Genomic DNA, 16,759 nt, shown 5'->3' on the forward strand with positions numbered 1-16,759 from the left:
AGTGATACAGCCAGTCAGGATACTCTCAATTGTGCCCCTGTAGAAGTCCTCAGGATTTGGGGACTCATGCCTATCTTCTTCAACCATCTAAGGTGAAAGAGGCACTGTTGTGCTTTTTTCACCACACAGCCATACAGACCATTGAAATCCTTAGTGATGTGCATGCCGAGGAAATTAAAGCTGTTCACCCTCTCGACCCCAGATCCATTGATATCAATAGGGGTTAGCCAGTCTTAATTCCTTCTGTATTTCACAACCAGCTCCTTTGTTTTTGCAACATTGAAGGAGAGGCTGTTTTCTTGACATCCCTATGTCAGGGTGATGACTTCTTCTCTGTAGGCTGCCTCATTCTTATTTGAGATAAGGCTAATTAATGTAGTATTGTCAGCAGATTTAATTAGCAGAAGCAAAGCTAACATTTCTGTTTGAGTGGCCCTTAAGAAATGCCTATCATCTTGAAATGTTTGCTCTTTTTCTCTTTCTCCTGAGGTGACCTGACTTGCTGTGTATTTCCTACATTTTCTGTTTTTATTTGAATTGATGAGTTTGACAACTGCAAAGGCTGCTATTGATGGGTATCTACTTTTGTAGAACACTTATACCTTTGTTCTCAAATAAAAAACTCCTCATTTTAATGTGAGGAAGAGCAAATTTGTATTAATAATGCAGCTTGAACATATCTCCAGACACTAGCGAACAGGAGTGCAATGGTATGATCCTTTAACAGATGAGAAGACCGGTCTAAAAGGACTGTAGAAATGTGTCAGGACGATAATATGTAATAATTTGATAATAAAACGCATATTAACTTGATTGTTGATATCTCAAATGCAGATAATAAGTTCCTGATACAACTGCTTCCCACCCCTATTCAGAATTATATGACTACTTTGCCTTAATCAACATTTATCATGTATGAACCTATTTATTTTCTATCAATATTTGTCCATGCCATATTGATTCACTAAATTATAATTAAGATGTTTTCCATTACATTATGATGGAAACTGCAATGATGCAGATTTTTTAAAATCTCTTTATCCTGGTAAAAGTGCAATGAATTCTTGCTCTGTTTTAGCTTCAAGGAGTGTTCGTATCCATGGTAAATTCAAAGTTCAAAGTAATTTTAGTATCAAAGAACATACATATCCGCATATACTTCCTTGAGAATCATTACAGGTTGAAAGAAAGACAATAGAATTTTATGAAAAATTATACGTAACAGGCAAAGACAAACTAAATCTAATATGTAATCTATAATAATTGATATGAAATCAAAATAAAGAAACAATATGCAATCAAAATAAAGATCATGTCAAGGATATCAGTTGTAAAGAGCTAGTAATACTTCTTACATGATTGACATAAAATCCTTTAAACTTCCACATGGAATGCAGAAAAGCTATTATTCATTAACAGGAGATTGCACGCACCCTACCCACACTGTTGAACATTCAGCTAAAGGAAAAGAAGGCTAATTGTTCAACAGCCTGATATGGATTACAGACAAATTCAGGAAACCTGGTATCAAGCTCAGCATTTCTGCATGAAAAATCAAACAAATGGTGGCCTTACAATCAATAAATATTCTTCAAGCATCCCAGACCATATTAGATTTTGGGGTTGATTGTTGAGGATATTGTTCCGGGATACTTGGAGGCAAATGATAAAGCAGGCCATAGTCAACAGAGTTTCTTCAAGAGAAAACCTTGTCTGAAAAATCTGCTGGAATTCTTTGAAAAAATGACAAACAGGATAGACAAAGAAGAACCGGATGATGTTGTATGCTTGGATTTTCAGAAGGCCTTTGACAAGGTGCCCTACAGGAAGCGCCATGGTATTACAGGAACCTTCTCGCATGGAGAAAGCTGTGGCTGATTGACAGGAGACAAAGTGTGGGAATAAACCAGAGCCTTTTCTAGAGGTGATCCACAGGCGTCCTTTGGGACCGTCCCTTTTTACATTAAATGTCAATGATTTGGACAATGGCTTTTTTGCAAAGTTTTCAGACAATTTGAAGATAGGTGGAGGGCCAGGTAATTTTGAGGAAATAGAAAGGCTACAGAAGGACAGATTAGGAGAGTTGGCAAAGAAGTGGCAGATGGAATACAGTGTCAGGAAATGCATGGTAATGCACTTCGGTTGAAGAAATGAAAAGGTTGCCCATTTTATAAGTGGAGAGAAAGTACAAAAATCTGAGGCACAAAGGGGTTTGGGAGTCCTTGTGTAGGATTCCCTAAAGATTAATTTTCAGGTTGATACTCTGGCGAGGAAGGCAATTATGATGTTAGCATTCATTTCAAGAGGATTAGAATATAAAGGAAGGATGTAAATGTTGAGACTTCATAAATAACTGTGGAAGCCTCACTTGCAGTACTGTGAGCAGTTTTAGATCCCTTATCTTAGAAGGGGTATGATGAAACTGGAGAGGAGCCAATGGAAATTCACAAAAATGATTTCAGGATTAAATGGCTTGTCTTATGAAGAGTGTTTCATGGCTCGATGTCTGTATTCACTGGAATTCAGAAGAATGGATTACAAATAGAAAACTATTGAATGGTGAAAGGCCTTGATAGAATGGATGTGGAGGGGATGTTTCTTATGATGGGAGAGTCTAAGACTAGGGTATTCAGCCTTAGAGTGTCATCCTTTTAGAATGGAAATAAGGAGGAATTTCCTTAGCCAGAGAGTGGTGAATCTGTAGAATTCATTGCCACAGGCAGCTTTATGTACATGTCTTTATATACATGTTAGGCAGAGATTAGATTCTAGATTAGCTGGAGCATGAAGAGATATGGGGGGAAGGCAAAAGATTGGGGCTGAGTTGAGAGGCAAAATAGATCAGCCATGATGAAATAGCAGAGCAGACTCGATAGGCCACATGGCCAAATTTGCTCCTATATCTTAAATCCTATATAAATCCTCACAGCATCCCATGACCCTATTAGGATTCCAATGCCAGCATATCTATTCCTCAAAAGGGTGAAACTCCAAACAGTCTTAACTATGTATCTGACTGGCTACTAAAAACCAGGATGGAGTTCTCAGGTACATCTTCAATAAACTCTCACTGCTTCAAAGGGACAGCAATCATACCGATGCCCCAGAAGAACAAGGTGTGCTGCCTAAGTCATTATTGCTCGGTTGCACTCACATCCAGTGTGATGAAGTGCTTTGTGAAGTAGGTCTTGGCTGGAAATAACTCCTATCTGAGCAATGACCTGGATGTGGTGCATTTTGCCTACTGCCACACCAGGTCTCAGCAGCTAAATTCTCACTGCTGCTTCACTCTGATTTGGAGCACCAAGATAACATCAAAACATACGACAGGCTGCTGCTGACCAATTACTGTTCAGAGTTCAACTATATTACCCCTTTAGTGCTAATCAGCAAGCTTTAAAATCTGGGCTTCTGAACCTCAGGTGGCAATACTGTGTTGTATCGGACTGCGGTAGCATAACAGCTTTGCACTCATTATCAGAAAGAACAATAAACCAACTGTAACTTGGGAAGGGCATGTCAGGAGAACATGCACCAGCCATCAGTGAGGGTTCAGTGGATGAAAGGGAGAGCAGCATCAAGTTTCTAGATGTCAAACTTCAGCAGATCTATCCTCAGCCCAACGCATTGTAGTTCTACTTCATTAGTAGTTTGAGAATTGCTCTGTCACCAAAGTCTCTGGCAAATTTCTTTCAATATATGTTGGAAAGTATTCTGACTGGCTGCATTACACCCTGGCTCCATTGCACCAATTTAAAAGAGGCCGCATCATGATCACAGCCCTCCACACCATCAAGGATATCTTTAAGAGACTGTGCTCAGAAAGCTCCTTCACTATTTGAGATATGCCTTCTGTTCATTTTTACTATCGGGGAGGGGGCACAAAAGCCTGAAGACCCATGATCAATGTCTTAGGAACAATTTCTAACCTCAGTCATCAGATTTATGAATGCATTATGGATCCATGAACATGATTTCATCATTACTGTTTGCATTATTTACTTTTTGTAATATATAGAATCTTTATGTCTTGTGCTGGACTGCTACCACAAAGCAACAAATTTCACAAAACAAGTCAGTGTTGGTAAACCTGATTCTGATTCTATTTCTGGAAACAGGACCTTCAACCATCTTGTCCATGATGAACATTGTGCTAGTCAAAGGCTAATCCCATTTGCCCATGTTTGTCCCATATCCCTGTAAACAGCTCTAAAACAACCACTTTTCATTTTAAATATCTTTTAAATGTTTATGATTGGGAGGAAGGGGAGCTGGGGGGGGGGCACTTTTAGGTTCTAACGTAAATTTGTCATTCATTCTTTGGGGCACTTCTCTGCTTTTGTGGATGTTTGCAAAGAAAAATCATTTCAGGACGTATATTGTTTACATTTCTCTGAAATTAAATTGGACATTTGAAGCCTTGAACCTTTGAAATGTTATTGTACCTACTGTTAATAAACCAATTTACCTGGCAGTCCATGCTGTGTATGCTTCTCCCAATGCAGAACGAATTTGCCCCTCAGGACCTTTTCTAAATATTTCACCTATCAACTTTAACCCAAGCACTCTAGTTCCGGACAAATGAATTTTGAAATAATTATTGACTGTAACATACACATGGACTGAAGTAACAATGAGTGCAATTTTAAATTTAGTGCAGAACATCAGGATTGTTCTTGTTGAGAATTAATACCTCAATGTTATCTGAATTCCATGAAATAATTAGCCATTATGCTAATTATTTCAAGATTTTTCAAAGTTACTAGAGGGGCATTCTGACAATGTTGCCTACCTATGCCACTTCTGGTACATTTAAGGACAAATCTGAAGTATTGTATTCACTTTTTGTCACCCCATAATGGGAGGGATGCAGAGGCATTGGTGTTTTGTATTGCTCTATGTTCTATTAGCTATGTTTAAAAGGAAGTTAGATATGGCCCTTGTGGCTACAGGGGTCAGGGGGTATGGAGGGAAGGCTGGGTTCTGAGTTGGATGATCAGCCATGATCATAATAAATGGCGGTGCAGGCTCGAAGGGCCGAATGGCCTACTCCTGCACCTATTTTCTATGTTTCTATGTTTCTATGTTTCTATGTTAGGGAACTGGAGATGCAGCTCAATGACCTTCAGTTTGTTAGGGAGAGTGAGGAGGTGATAGGCACGAGCTACAGGCAGGTTGTCACCCCAGGGCCACAGGAGACAGATAAGTGGATGACCATAAGGAGAGGGAAGAGACGGCGTCAGGTAGTGAAGAGCACCCGTGTGGCTGTCCCCCTTAACAATATACTACATTTTAGTGTCATTGGGGGAAGCAACAATGGCCAGAGGGTAGGGAATGGGAAAGGATGGTAGTGGTAATAGGGGACTCTATAGTTAGCTGACAGATAGGTGATTCTGTGGGCACAAAAAAGAAACAAGGATGATAGTTTGTCTCCCAGGTGTCAGGGTTCGTAATGTTTCGCAGTGCGTCCACAATATCCTGAAATGGGAGTGTGAGCAACCAGAGGTCATGGTGAATATTCGTATCAATGACATAGGTAGAAAACGTTTGGCGGTTCTGAAATCAGAGTTAGGAAGGAAGTTGAGAAGGTAGGATTGCTGCCTGTGCCACGAAACAGTGGGTATAGGAATGGAATGAGGTGGAAGATAAATGCATGGCTGAAGGATTGGAGCAGGGACCAGGGATTCAGGTTTTTGGATCATTGGGACCTCTTCTGGGGCAGGTGTGACCTGTACAAAAAGGACGGATTACACTTGAATCGGAGGGGGACCAATATCCTACTGGGAGGTATGCTAAAGCTACAGGGGAGTGTTTAAACTAGATTTGCAGGCGGGGGTGGGAACCCAAGTGAAAAGACAGAGGATGTGGAGATTGGAACAGAAGTAGAGACAGCTTGTAAGGAGTTTGTGAGGAAGGATAGGCAAAGATGCACTCAACGTAATAGTTTGAGATGTGTCTATTTTAATGCAAGGCGTACCATAAACATGGCGGATGAACTTAGAGTGTGGATCAATACAAGGAACTATGACATTGAGGCCATTACAGAGACTTGGATGTCTCAGAAGCAGGAATGGCTGCTGAGTGTGCCGGGCTTCAGATGTTTCAAAAAGGACAGAGAGGGAGGCAAAAGAAGTGGAGGCGTGGCATTGCTAATTAGGGATAGTGTCACGGCTGCAGAAAAGGAGAAAGTCATGGGGGGATTATCTACTGAGTCAGTGTGGGTGGAAATTAAAAACAGGAAAGGGGCAATAATTCTATGGGGTATTTTTATAGACCTCCCAATAGTAACAATGATATCGAGAAGCAGATAGGGAGGCAGATTCTGGAACGGTGGAATAATAACAGGGTTGTTGTGATGGGAGATTTTACTTTCCCTAATATTGATTGGCATCTCCTTAGCGCAAGGGGTTCAGATGGGGTGGAGTTTGTTAGGTGTATTCAGGAAGGTTTCCATACACAATATGTAGATAAGCCAGCTAGCGGAGAGGCTATACTTGATCTGGTAATGGGAAATGAACCTGGTCAGGTGTCAGTTCCCATGGTGGGAGAGCATTTTAGAGGCAGTGATCACAACTCTGTCTCCTTCACCATAGTGCTGGAGAGGGCTAGGAGCAGACAGTTCAAGAAAAAATTTGATTGGTATAGGGGGAAATATGATGGTATTAAGCAGGAACCTGGGAGCAGATGTTCTCAGGGAAATGCAGGGCAGAAATGTGACAAATGTTCAGGAAATATTTGCATGGCGTTCTGCATAGGTATATTCCATTGAAGCAGGGAATGGATGATGGGGTTAAAGAACCATGGTGTATAAAGGATGTAGAAAATCTCTTGAAGAAGAAAAGCTTACAAAAGGTTCAAGAAACTAGATACTGTTAGTGCTTTAGAAAAATACGAGGTTGCTGGGAAGGAGCTTAATAATGGAATTAGGAGAGCCAGAAGGGGCCATAAGAGGGCCTTGGTGAGCAGGATTAAGGAAAACCCCAAGGCATTCTACAAGAATGTGAAGAGCAGGAGGATGAGCCATGTGAGAACAGGACCAATCAAGTGTGATAGTGGAACCATGGAACCAGAGGAAGTAGCGGAGGTACTTAATGAATACTGTGCTTCAGTATTTACCAGGGAAAAAGACCTTGGCATTGTGGGGATGACTGAAGTTAACTGAAATGCTTGAGCATATAGACATTAAGAAAGAGGATGTGCTGGAGCTTTTGAAAAGCATTAATTAGATAAGTCACCGGGATCGGATGAGATATACCCCAGGCTACTTTGGGAAACGAGGGAAAAGTTTGCTGAGCGTTTTGTGATGATCTTTGCATCATCAACAGGGACAGGAGAAGTACCGGAGAACTGGAGGATTGCAAATGTCATTCCCTTGTTCAAGAAAGGGAGTAGAGATAACCCAGGACATTATAGACCAGTGAGTCTGACTTCAGTGGTGGACAAGTTATTGGAGAAGATCCTGAGAGACAGGACTTATGAACATTTGGAGAGACATAATCTAATTAGGGACAGTCAGCATGGCTTTGTCAAGGGCAGGTCGTGCCTTACCTCCTTAAGGAAGTAACAAAACACATTGATGAAGGTAGAGCACCGGATGTAGTATATATGGATTTCAGTAAGGCATTTGATAAGTTTTCCCATGCAAGGCTCCCTCAGAATGTAAGGAGGCATGGGCTCCAAGGAGACATTGCTTTGTGGATCCGGAATTGGCTTTCCCACGGAAGGTAAAGGGCAGTTGTAGGTAATTTGTATTCTGCACTGAGGTCAGCACCAGTGGTGTTCCACAGGGATCTGTTCTGGGACCCCTCCTTTTAGTGATTTTTATAAATGACCTGGATGAAGAGTGTAGAACAGTGGGTTAGTAAGTTTGCTGATGACACAAAGGTTCAGGGTGTTGTGGATAGTCTGGAGGTTAGTTAGAGATGACAGCGGGACATTGATAGGATGCAGAACTGGGTTGAGAATTGGCAGATGGCCTTCAACTCAGATAAGTGTGAAATGGTTCATTGTGGTAGGTCAAATTTGAAGATAGAATATAATATTAATGGTAAGACACTTGGCAGTGTGGAGGATCAGCAAGATCTTGAGGTCCATGTCCATAGGACACTCAAAGTTGCTGAGCAGGTTTACAGTGTTGTTAAGGAGGCATATGGTGTGTTGGCATTCATCAATCATGGGACTAACTTCAAGATCCTTGAGGTAATGTTACAGCTATATAAGATCTTGGTCAGACCTCACTTGGAGTACTGTGTTCAGTTTTGGTTATCTGACTACAGGAAGGATGTGGATACTATAGATAGACTGCAGAGGAGATTTACAAGGATGCTGCCCGCATTGGCGGGTGTACCTTATGAGAGTAGTTTGAGTGACTTTGGCCTTTTCTCCTTGGAGCAACGAAGGATGAGAGGTGACCTGATAGAGGTGTATAAGATAATGAGGAGCATTGAACATGTGGAAGCCAGTGGCTTTTTCCCAGGGCTCAAAGTGCTAACATGAGAGGGCATAGATATAAGGTGCTTGGAAATAAGTATCGAGGGGATGCCAGGGGTAATTTTTTCACACAGAGAGTGGTGGGTGAGTGGAATGCATTGCCGGTGCTGGTGGTGGAAGCGGATATAATACGGTCTTTACAAGCCTCTTAGATAGGTATATGGAGCTTAGAAAAATAGATGGCTATGTGCTGGAGAAATTCTATTGCATGTAATGTGCTGTAGATTACGATGTTCTCTGTTTTGTTCAATGTTCCCCTTACCACAAAGTTAGAAATATCCCCAGTGTGTTATACATAAATAGACTGCAACATGTTTCTTTGCACATTAGAACTTATTGAAAAAACACTCTCATTAATTATTAATTAAATTAATTGGCTTAATTGTTGGCAGAATTTCAGATAGTGACAAAAGAGTGTATAGGAGTGAGATACACCAATTACTTGAGTGGTGTCGCAGCAACAACTTTACACTCAACGCTACCGAAACTAAAGAGCTAATTTTGGGCTGCAGGAAGGATAAAATAGGGGAACAAAAGCCAGTTCCCTTAGAGGGAACAGAAGTGGAGATGGTAAGCAATTTCAAGTTGCTGGGTGTCAATATCTCTGAGGAATTAACCTGGACACAACATATTGATGCAGCTATAAAGAAGGCAAGATAATGGCCATATTTCTTTAGCAGCTTGAGGTGATTTGGTTTGTCAGCTAAAACACTCAGAAATTTCTACAAACGTAGCATGGAGAGCTAACTTTGGTAGGTGACATCCATCATTAAAGATCCCCGCCACCCAGGACGTTCCCTCTTCACACTGTTACCATCAGGAAGAAAGTAAGGAAGACTGAACACACACACTCAGCGATTCAGGAACAGGTTCTTCCCATCTGACATTGAACCCATGAACACTACCTCACTATTTTTTTATTTCTGTTTTTTTTTACTATGTATTTTAAAGTAACTATTTAATATATATATACTTAATGTAACTTAGCTCAGCTTTTTTCTCTGTATCTATTTATCATGTATGTCATTGTATTGCTGCCATAAAGTTAACACACATATGCCGGTGATATTAAATCTGATTCTTATTCTAATTCTGATGTAACTCAATGTTATGTACCTAGGCAAAGTACTCAGTAACAAATATCTGGCACATGAATGACCTTCCTTGCACAATAAAATTAAAAGTGTAGGTGGATTCTGTTGGTTTCTGTCAGTTTCATTTTCACGCTCATTTCTTCACCAATGTGGTTTCAGGATTTCCCCTCTGCAAGATGCATTGCGGTTATTACTATAGCCTTGTGCTCTCAACCACACAAACTGAGTATTATAAGAACAGGAAGAGCAAGGGGATCAGATGTGTGGGAAACTGATCTGATGTCTGTTCTGACTTGAGAATCAATCACCATTTCCTTGTCTTCTTTATGGGCTGCCCTCAGCACATCTTTAGGTTGCGATGGTTGCTAACATGAATTATCTATTTCCCTGTATGTTTTGATATAAACAGGATAAATAAATCAATCTGAATCTGATTGTCCTCAGTGAAAAGTAACTGCAACATATAACATTATGCATCTGCCCGTCGCCACACCAGGGATAAAGTTCCTCTTGTTGTCACCCACCACCCACAAGTCTCAGCATCCAGTAAATAATTCTCTGTAACTTCTGCCAACTCCAATGGGATCCCACTATCAAGCACATCTTTCCCTCACCCCCACTTTCCATTCTCCACAAGGATCGCTCCCGTTGTGACTCCTTTGTCCACTCGTCCCTCCCCGATGATCTCCTTCCTGGCACATATCCTGCAAGCAGAAAAATGTCACGCCTGCTCCTACACTTCCTCATTCACTACCATTCAAGGCCCTAAACAGTCCTCTCAGGAGAGGCAACACTTCACCTGCATGTCAATTGCGATCATCTACTGTACTTGGTACTCCTAGTGTGGCATCCTGTATACCAGTGAGATCCAATGTAAATTGGGAGACTGCTTTATAAAGAATATTCACTCCATCTGCCACAAAAAGTGGGATTTCCCGGTGGTCACGTATTTCAATTCTACATCCCAGTCCCATTCTGACATGTCAGTCCATGGCCTCCTCTACTCCACAATGAGACCACACTCAGGTTGGAGGAGCAAAACTTTATATTCCGTCTGGCTTGCTTCCAACCTGATGGCCTGAACATTCATTTCTCAAACCTCTGGTAATTTGCCCACCTCCTCCCCTTCACCATTCCCCATTCTTGTTTCTCTCTCACACCTTTTCTTCTTACCTGTTCATCACCTCCCTCTGGTGCTCCTCCTCTTCCCTTTTTTCCATGGTCTTCTGTGCTCTCCTATCAGATTCCCCCTTCTCCAGCCCTTTATCTATTTCACCAATCAACTTCCCAGCTCTTTTTACTTTACCCACTCCCTCTTTCTTGGTTTTACCTATCACTTGCTACCTTGTACTACCTCCCCTCCCTCTAACTTCTTATTCTGATTCCTTTCCCCTTCCTTTCCAGACCTGATGAAGGGTCTCAGCCTGTAACATCAACTACTGACTCTGTTCCATCCACGCTGCCTGGTCTGCAGAGTTCACTCAGCATTTTCTGTGTGTTGCTTAAAATTATGCACGCCTAGATCGGTAAACAGGTTGTCCTAATCTCTTCAGACCAATGGCAATGACATTTTGTAAAGGAATCAGATAATATCAGAGGAATATGTTCATTACCTGAATGGTGATAAATGATTGTAACTTACTTCTGAAATGAGTGAGAAATGTATGATAACAGACTGAGATATAATCCACTGGGCAGAACATAGAAATCTACAGCACATTACATGCCATAGAATTTCCCTAGCGCAAAGCCATCTATTTTATTCAGCTCCATATACCTACCTGAGAGGCTCTTAAAAGACCATGTTGCATCTGCTTCCACCACCACTGCCAGCAGTGCATTCCACATACCCACCACTCTCTGTGCAAAAAACTTACCCCTGGCATCCACTCGGTACCCATTCTGTAAGCACCTTGAAACTTTGTCCCCTCATATTTGCCATTTCAGCCCTGGGAAAAAGCCTCGGGCTATCCATACAATCTTCATCTTATACACCTCTATCAGGTGAAGTTCACTCAACCTATTTGCATAAGGTATGCCCTCTAATGCAGGCAACATCCTTGTAAATCTCCTCTGAACTCTCTCTATGGTATCTACATCCTTCCTGTATTGGGTGACCAGAAGTGACCACAGTATGCCAAGTCACATTATCTCACAGCTCTTGAATTCATTCCCACGGTTGATGAATGACAGCAGACCATATGCCTTCCTAACAACACTGTCAACCTGCGCAGCAACATTCTAAATGATGACAGTAAAATTTTATCAGGATATGTCTTGAGATGTTAAGTTTCATAAATTAGTGTAGGAAGAACACTCTCTGCTGGGCTTTCCCGGTGAGGAGTGTGATGTGCTTGTCCCACATCAATGTGTTGGCATTAGTAGTCCCCAAGAATTTGAATGATTCGATCACAGACAATGCCTGACAATTAATTTCCAAGGGTAGAGGGTAGGTTGGGGGATGTTGTCTGAAGTTAATTCTCATTTCCACTGTCTTGAACATATTAAGCTCCAAGTTGTTATGAACATACCATTCTGCAAGAAGGTCTACTTCTCTTTGATAGCAGATCACATCATTATTAGAGATAAGACCAATTACAGTCATGTGATCTGCAAACTTTAGGATTTTAATGGATTTGTCTATGGATGTACCTTCATTTATATGAAGTGAGAACAGGAGAGGTAAAAGAACACAACCTTGGGGAGAGCTTGTGCAAGTTTGTAATCCACTGACAGATACTGTAGAGTACAGCTAGCTGCGTTAGTTTGCTGTGGAGCAACTCTGGAACAAAAATGTTGAAGGTGGAGTTAAAATCCACAAACAAGATCCTCATAGAGGTGACAGGAGGAATCCAAATGTTGAAGAATGTAATGAAGGCACAAATTAGCTGCATCCTCAACTGAGCAATTTGCTCTAAAGCAAACTGTAGCGGGTTAATAAGAGAATCAATAATGGACTTACGGCAGGCCAACATCAGACATTCAAAGGTTTTCATATATTCTGAACTCAGAGTGACTGGCCTATAATCATGAAATCTAGTGATCTTGTCATACTTGGGAACGGGCATAATTGTAGCAACTTGAAGGCAGTCCAAACTTTGCATAATTGCAGCGAGGTGTGAAGACCGATGCTAACAACAGGAATTCTGCAGATGCTGGAAATTCAACCAACACACATCAAAGTTGCTGGTGAACGCAGACCGATGCTGGTTGTTTGCACAGTGCTTTAGAGTAACTAGGTGAGACAGCATCAGGGCCCGCAGCTTTCTTAATGTTCTGTTTTCCAAATAGCTTGCAAACAATTCCTGCTTCACAGAAAGCATAGAAAGGGATGGAGGGAGGGGTCAAGAAGTGGAGGAGGGGAAGAGGCTGAAGAAGGTGAATGGGACTGGGGTGAAAGGGAATGGTGACATTGGAGTGGTTGTGAAAGGGTGTGGTTGTTGAGAAGAATAATGAATGATGCGGTAGAATGAAGATAAAAATAAAGATTAGATTTATTGTCACATGTATATTTGAAGATCAACACATCCAGTGAAATGTGTTGTTAGCATCAACAATCAACCTAGTCCAAATATGCGCTGGGGCATTTCAAAATTGTCATCATGATTCCTATGCCAACATAACATGGCCACAACTTACTAACTCTAACACATTTGTCTCTGCGACGTTGGAGGAAACAGAAGCACCTGGAGGAAGTCCATGCAGTCATGGGAAGAATGTACAGACTCCTTATAGAGAGCAGAGAGAATTGAACCCTATTCATCTGATCACTTACTGATCATTAACTACTACACTGTCATGCTGTTGTTCTGGTGTGAAACATAGGGTGTGCAATTGCTCAGGATTAGGGGCACAGAGATTTCAAAACCTTCAAAAAAATTCTTGAAGAGGTTACATAGCTGGGCAGAACAATAGGTAAGGGGGAATTTGTGCAGAAGTACATTACTTCAATGTGAAAATAGGTGTGTGTTGATTGGTACTGAAGCTGTAGGCTGAAGAGCCTGTTTCCATGCTTTTGTTATGCATCTGTGACCCCACAAATACTTGGAGGGAATGAGCAAGGGATGAGAATCTGCCACTGTAACTTCACTAAATGACAGTGTAATGATGCTGCCGATAGTCTGGCTGCTTCACAGCTCCAGCCACAGGGTTCAACAGTTGCCTGTATGGAGTTTTTACACTTTTGTTGTGCATACATGGATTTCCCCTTGGGTTCTGACTTCTTCTCTATCCCAGGAATATTCTGGCTATTAGGAGATCAGTCATTATAAATTACCCTTAATGCAGCTGACTGGTGGGAATTAGGGTTAATGTCATTGGCATATGTCATGAAATTCATTGGTTTGCAGCAGTAGTACAGTGCAATTCAAAGAAAATTATATCACAGTACATTATGATATATAAAAAAACCCATAAATTACAATACGATACACAAAGTCTCTCTCTCTCTCTCTCTCTCTCTCTCTCCCTCTCTCTCTATATATATATACATACACACACACACACACACACACACACACATATATATATAATATATAAACAGTATATGAACAGTACCTTTGATTAGTTAACAGTATTAATTAAACGGTAATTTTGCTTTTGGGGAGGTGGGGTCATTGCTTTGTTGCTGCTTACGTGTTGGAGGGGGGAGCTGGGTGGAGCTTTGGGGTTCTGACATTTAATTGTCATCCATTCTTTGAGGCACCCCTCTGTTTTTGTGGATGGTTGTGAAAAATATTTCAGGATGTATATTTTATACGTTACACTGACATTAAATGTACCTTTGAAACCTTTGATATAAATTTAAATTAAGTTGTGCCTGAGGTGATCTCAGAGCCAGATTAGACTTGAAGGGTGAAATGATCCCTTCTCTGATGTAAAATCAGACAAATATTATCAGTGGGACCCTAGGAATTTTTAATTAAAATTGGGAATTCCTGATGAACTTTGGGAGTTTTACCCACAAAATTGTACATAAGGTAAGGTATGCAATGGCAAGTCAAAGTTATTGGGAAAGTTGCTGAGCAGGACCTAAATTTTGTGCATAATTTATGTGACTGCACAATATTTGGGGGCTGTAAATTGTGGCAAATATCATACCTCCTTGAGAAGAAAATAGTCATCCTACTGACCAGTACGTGTTTGGAGACCAGAGAGAACTTGTTCGTTGGCTGACCAGGCTACCTGGATGGCAGCAAATCACAAATGTGTATTTGCAGGTTGTGGTCATCATCTCATGCTCAATTATTGCCTTTTTTCTCTGTACAACATATGAGACGTTTCCTGTAGCAGTAATTCCTTCTATATGGACTTGATTAAGGCATTTAGCAAGGCTCACAAGAGCGACTAGGCAAAAGATGAGAATAGATGACCTACAGCAAGATAGCAAATTTAATCCCAAATCTGGTTTAGCAGAGAGTAATAGTGGATAGCTGTTTTTGTGGTTGGAAGCTTGTGACTAGTGGTGTACCATGGGCATGGTGCTGGGATCCGTATTATTCATCAATTAAGTTTGGCCACACAATGACCACTCTTTTCTTTTACTTTGCACTATAATGGACTTTATTCTTTCTTCTGTGTGTGATTTATGCTTAATTTATAATTTGATTGTGAATGCTACTAGATGGTGCTATGTACCAGTGATGCTGCTGCAGGTTCTGCATTACACATGTGCTTATGACAATAAGCTCAACTTTGATTTTGACCGTGATTCAGCAGCTCTGTTATCTGCAACACTGTGTCCATATCTTGATTCGGGATGCTCTTACTCTTCAATTAGTGCGGAGCAAACATGGTTAATTTTGATATATAAAAGTCCCGAGTCAAGAGATACATCAGCTTTCATTGTCCCTTGCACTAGGAACAATGTTTTCAGTGCATAGAGAATGTTTCAGGTGTTTTAAGAAAACTAATGCATACAGTACATACTCGTTTCATTTCTGTCGTTGTTGCACACCTCCACAATTTGATCTTGATATCATGGAAAAGGTATAGGTTATAAAATTAAATCACAAATCACAGTGCATTTTCAAGGGTAGTTGCTACTTTTTTAACAACATAGTTTACTTGCAAAGATAGACACTCAACATCCAGGACATGTCCTCTTCTCATTATTACCAGCAGGGAGGAGTTAAAGGAGCCTCAGGATACGCATTCAACATTTTACGAACAGCTTCTTTCTCTCCATGATCAGATTTCTGAATGACCCACAACACATGAATACTACCTCACTATCTTGCTCTCTGTTTGTACGATTTATTCACATAAATATGTAATTTTATATTTATTATTGTAATGTAGCAAGTTTTATGCATGACACTGTCCGCTGCTGCAAAACAACAAATTTCATTCATGTGTCACAGATAAATAAAAAAGATTTGATTCTGATTCAGTGGCCTCTGTTGACATTTCCAGCCAAAACAAAAAAAAACCAAAGCATGAGTCAAGCCCTTCCTTTTGCTTGGATTCCCTTTCTTATTATAATTTCTGTCAATTAATCTATGCTGCATGTGAACTCATAAATTGACGTTTGCTCTGCACTGTAATTTGACGCAATTTTGCTACTGAATTGACACTATAAATTTTTCAACAGTTCAGTCTCTCCTTTATCTGTCTGGCAGAATTATCACTTCATTTCATGTAAATATGCTCAGCTTTCCCCTCATTCTAGCTCTGTTGCTCCTGGCTATTGAACTGTGTTTTAACTTTGCTAATTCCCCTGGCCTGACCTGTTGAGTATTTTCTGCATCCTTTATCATAATCATTGCTCTTTGGAAAGTCAATCACAGCAGTTTGAATGCAAAATAAATCAGGTCAACAAAAGGCATTGAAACATAGAAAACCTACAGCAAATTACAGGCCCTTTGGCCCACAAAGTTGTGCCGAATATGTCCCTACCTTAGAAGCTACTAGACATCCCCATTGCCCCCTATTTTTCTGAGCTCTATGTACCTATCTAAAAGTCTCTTAAAAGACCCTATCATATCCGCCTCCACAAGTGTTGCTGGCAGCCCATTCCACACACTCACCACCCTCTAAGTGAAAATCATACCCCTGACATCTCCCCTGAACCTACTTCCAAGCCCCGTAAAACTATACCCTGTCATGCTAGCCATTTCAGTCCTGGGAAAAAGACTCTGACTATCCACATGATCAAAGCCTCTCATCATCTTATT

This window comes from Mobula hypostoma, chromosome 5, assembly GCF_963921235.1.
Source record: "Mobula hypostoma chromosome 5, sMobHyp1.1, whole genome shotgun sequence".
In the NCBI taxonomy this organism is placed as follows: Eukaryota; Metazoa; Chordata; class Chondrichthyes; order Myliobatiformes; family Myliobatidae; genus Mobula; species Mobula hypostoma.